The sequence below is a fragment of the Echinops telfairi genome, unplaced genomic scaffold (genome assembly GCF_000313985.2).
Source record: "Echinops telfairi isolate 266 unplaced genomic scaffold, ASM31398v2 ScPeMD7_5592;HRSCAF=6446, whole genome shotgun sequence".
NCBI lineage: Eukaryota > Metazoa > Chordata > Mammalia > Afrosoricida > Tenrecidae > Echinops > Echinops telfairi.
Window position 1 is genome coordinate 845,099 of NW_022109491.1, and position 4,695 is coordinate 849,793.

The window sequence follows — 4,695 nt, forward strand, 5'->3', positions numbered from 1 at the left end:
GACGGACCTTCCATCGCCCACCCCCACCCTGCACGTACCTGAGTTTGGTAGGCAGGATACGCCGCTCCGTAAACCTGGGAGTTCCAGTCGCCTGAAGGGCCTTCTCCCACCTCCAAAAAGAGAGAGGTGCACTGGGGTTAGAGACCCCGCATTCAGGGAGGGGGCGGTGGGGAGGGTCTCTGCGGCTGGGGTTCTTTTGGCTGCCACGATATCCCCTACTGAGATTTAGGCTCCGACCAAGCATCGGGCAGCGGGAGCCCAGCCGGTCCAGAGGCGCCCCCGTGGGCAAGAGCGCAGTCCGAGGCCACGGGGGAGATCGGGGAATCGGGCAGTAATGGTGGCGATGACGGGCAGCGTTGGCCCGGGTCGCCCGAAATTGATACGGGGGTCAGGAACTGGAAATTTCGAGAGCTCGGGGGCGGGAAAAAGGTGCGGGGCAGAACAAACCCCAAGCGGCACGGGCCGAGCGGCCTGAGCTGGTGTGTCCACCCGCTGGCGGCTGGAAACGAAACTTCCTTTCACATAAACGTTGTCTTGCCTCCACAATATGTACTTGCCAGCCCCCACTTAACGCACAATCGTGATTTTAAAAAAAACCTAAGATACGAAATCGATTGATCCAAATTCTGTAATTGCTTTTCTTCAGTGCAAGAGGAAAGCTGGCTGATACTTGAAAGCGAATTTTATTGGGGCGTCCCAACTGGTCTACGGCGCTATCTTAAAACAATTTGAGGAGCGGCGCAGATTGATGGGGGCAGGACAGGGGTGCTGTTGAGATTTAATTCCGATTCAGGCGCTACTACCACAGACTGGACGGCTCTTTGCCCTCCCCACTTACAGGTGAGAGCAGCCAGCTCCTCCCCGGGTTTCTGGTGGAACTTTATTTATAGTATTTCTTTAACCCAGGGGGGCGGCATATTAAAGGGCTAAAATTAAACAGGCACCCTGAGGCGCAATGTCGCCCCTGGTCTTAAGAAACAGTCAGACCCGAGATGACCTTAGGGCCAAATTTACTTAGGGGACCTTTTCAGGGCAAGGCGGGTCTGCGGGGGTGGGGTGGGGTGGGAGAATCTGCATCCAGGACCGAAGGATAGCCAACTTAGAACAAACACACACACACACAGGCCCGTGACACCTGCCTACAAATCTTTCGGGTCTAGAGGCCAAAAATAAGCCGCGGAAGAAGCGCTCCGGCTTTTGGGAGTGGATTCTGGGAGCCTAATAAGCAGTGGGGGGTTGGGGGGAGTCCGGCGCTGCTGCAGGGGCTCTCGCGCGGGAGACCGGCTAGGACTCCGCCTTTGGGAGCCTCGGCGCGAATCCCGTCTCCACGCTGGGCCCTCTCTCTGGCCCGGGATTGGAAGCCAAGACTTAGTCTGGGGTGCGGCTGGAACAAGTTGGCTCCGCCGTGCCAGTACTTTCCCTCCGGCCGGAGGGTGCCACCCCTACCGCAGGCCCAGGCGGTCCTTTCCTTCCCAAAGGCGCGCTCGCCGGAGCCACCCGCAGGGACGGATTCTTCACGCCCAGGGGTGCCCATGAGCCCCGAGGGTCGGCGCACCTCGGCTCTGGGAGGTCAGTAGCCTAGAGGCTTTGGAATCTGTAGTCAAAGGCCATTTGCTCCCCAGGCAGCGCCTTCCTCTCCACCGGCCTGGCGCCCAGAGGAGGGCGGCCTCCGCGCCCTCCGTGGGGTGGCAGCCCGGAGTGGGCACCCTGCTGTCGCGCCGCGTCGGGACGCAGAGCGCAGGCACGCCCGTCTTGGTAGCGGTATCGGTCCTGTTCGGAGCTCAACTTTCCCTCCCACTCAGTAGAGTACAGGGAGCCCAAGAGTTACCGATGGCAGGCTTAGACAGACCCCCGCCCCCTCGCCCGCCGGAAGACGACGCGGCGGCGTCCTTGGGCAGCCAGCGCCCGGGAAAGGGTGCCCCCTCCGGACCGCGGCGGCCTCGCAGCGTCTGACTCGCTGCCAACAAGACTTCGGGGTCCCGGGGGAGCCTAGCTCTCAGCTTCATCGGGAACCAGGACGAAGGAGCGTCGGAAGCTCTCCTCTGTCGCCCTCTAGGGAGCCAGCCTGCGCGCGCACCAGCCCGGGACCCACGCCTCCGGCCCGCACCCGAGCCTCGGGACGCCAGACTGGAGGCGACCAGGCGTTTACGAGGACGGCAACGCCCCAACAGCGCGACACCTCCTAGGAGGCGCGAGGTCGGCTGCCTCTGGAAACGCTACTCGTGTCCCCAGGCAGAGGCCGCCGCCGGCCGGGAAGGCGGCCTGGAGGCTGGAGTGGGATGGGGCCTGGCGCGCGGCTCCTTGCAGCCCCGGGGGCAAGTGGAGGCCCCCGAGCGCCCGCGCCCTACGGTGCGTCCTGACTTCGGAGCGACTTGAGGCCGGGAAGAATCGCTGCGAAGTGTGGTCGCCGCGGAGCGCGGGGCGGAGAGGGCCCGGGCCGCAGCCAGTGTGGGGGGAGGGGGCACATTCCCGTGCGCCACGCTGCACCCCACGCCCTCCTTACGAGCTAGTCACGCAGACTAGCACCTGCGTCAGGAACCACCCAGAAAGAGCTAAAGCCATGGGGGCGCCAGGCGCCAGCCCCCAACCAACCTACAATAACAGTAATAATAGTAATAGGAGGGAGGTTAAAAAGGAGGAGCTGATTCCAAGGGCTCAATGGAAAGGAAACATCTAGAAAAGAACGATGGAATATGTGTACGAATATGTCGCATCCAATTGATGTATGGTTTGTAACAAGAGCTGGAAGAGCCCCCAATAAAATGATTTTTTAAGTTGATCTATCATATTAAAAATGGCATTTTAAATTAAAAAAAATAGTAATAATAAAGCATTATTATAATGGTGAGGGGAGACGACTCTACCGACAACACCAGCTCTAGTGACTGCTGCTTCTCGGGGTCGAGTACTGGACGTGAAGGGGCCTCATTCTTAAATTCTTCCTCGCAAATGCCTGCGTTTTCCAACTAGGCAAAGAGGCGCTGAACGGAGGACGGCCCGTGGGTCCCCAAGCTCGCGAGCGAGGCCAGGCCTCGGCTCGACCTCCGCCCGTGATCTACTCCAAGGGCTCGTCCAGGGCAGACCGGCCGCGGTTTTGTGGACAATTTTGCCGCCGTCCGCCCCATTTCACAGAGCGCGAAGGCGCAGTTTTAGCCCGTCTACTACCGCGGAGCCACAGAGTCGCCTAGCACAAAACGCCACTTACCTAGTGGCCCGGGGGAGGGGGGCGTTAGGGACTTGCCTGGCTTTCCTTTCCGTGCCCGGAGGACCCTCGCTCGCCAGAGGCGACTCTTGGTGCCTGATACCTCTCCACCAACATTCCCAGGCCCATCAGTCCGCAGCCTAAGCGCTCTGAGCGCAGGCGGGAGCGCATTGCCCCCGAGGCCCTCTCCGTGGCGTGCCACCCTGCCATGCACCCCGGGGCCAGCCAAGCCCGGCGGCTTCGCCTCACTTATCTGGGCGCCACCAGGCGCGGAGAAGGCCCCACTGTAGCTGAGCGACCAAGGCCAGTCTGAGCCAGAGCCCCCAAGGGCGTCCCAGAGCCACCCGGAGCCCTGCCGCGGCGTGGGCCCGATGTACCCAACATGGGCGCGCTCTCCGCTTTACCTCGCTGCGGGTCGCTGGGACCGCGCCGGTCCACCACGCGGACGCCTCTCTTCTCGCTTTTAGCCGCTGCGAGTTCATGTTGCCTGCTCTCCAATCCTGGGTGGATTGGGGCTTTTAATGGTAGGAAAAACGCTGGGATTGCGTTTACTTAAAGGAAACTCCCCCCCCTGGGCCGTGCCGTGTGCGGTGAAACGCTGGGACAGTGTAGTTCATTGTAAACGGGAGGGGGTGGGGCGACGACTCAGCATTCAGCAGCTATCGCGATTGGAAGACACACCTGAGAGGCTTCTTCCATCCCCTGGGAAACTGTGCAGTCGTCAGTGGACCAGGGTCGCCTTCGCTCTAGGCCCCAGAGTCTGGGGTCTGTGCTTAACGCGAGCGGCATTTCTGGGCGCTTACTGAGGAGGACAACTTTACGTCTTCAGTCTTTAAAACAAGATTTCTGGACGATCCTACACATTCTAGCAGTCATTTCTACCTTTCTATCTTGGCTTCGGATACCTGGGGTTGCCTGCCAGGCCGTTGGGTCCAGAGCAGCCAGTCCCAAGAGGAGTGGGGAGGTTGGGGGTCTTCGTGGAATATCAGGGAGAGATGTTTGCACCTTGGCAATCAAATATTCTCTAGTTTAATGAAAGAAGCAAAGTTGCTAGATGTGGTATCTTTTTATCTGTCTGTGCTTCTAAAAGTGTATGTACATACATACTTCCAAAAGTTCCGTGGACTTTTAAAAGATAAATTCTGTTATCTTTTAATTCCACCTTTTCTCCAAACTTGTAAGTGTGTATGTAAGCTCCTTAAGCCTGTTGCTACTGCTGAAAGCCCAGGAAAATGCAGATAACGCAGTAATAAACGCCAGTCATAGACCACCCTATCAGTTCAAACATCAAGAAACCCAACAGGGCCCGGTGGGCCAGGCCTGGAGGAGAAGTCAGACCTGTATGGCCCTGAGAGGCTCTCTACAAACCCGCCAGGCAACTCAAACCGCTCCTGTCCTAGAAAGATGAGTTGAAAAGTGGCCAAGAAGCCTGGCATAGGCATTAGAGAGCAGAAGACAAAATAAGAAGTCGAGAAGGAACCAAAAAGAAAAAC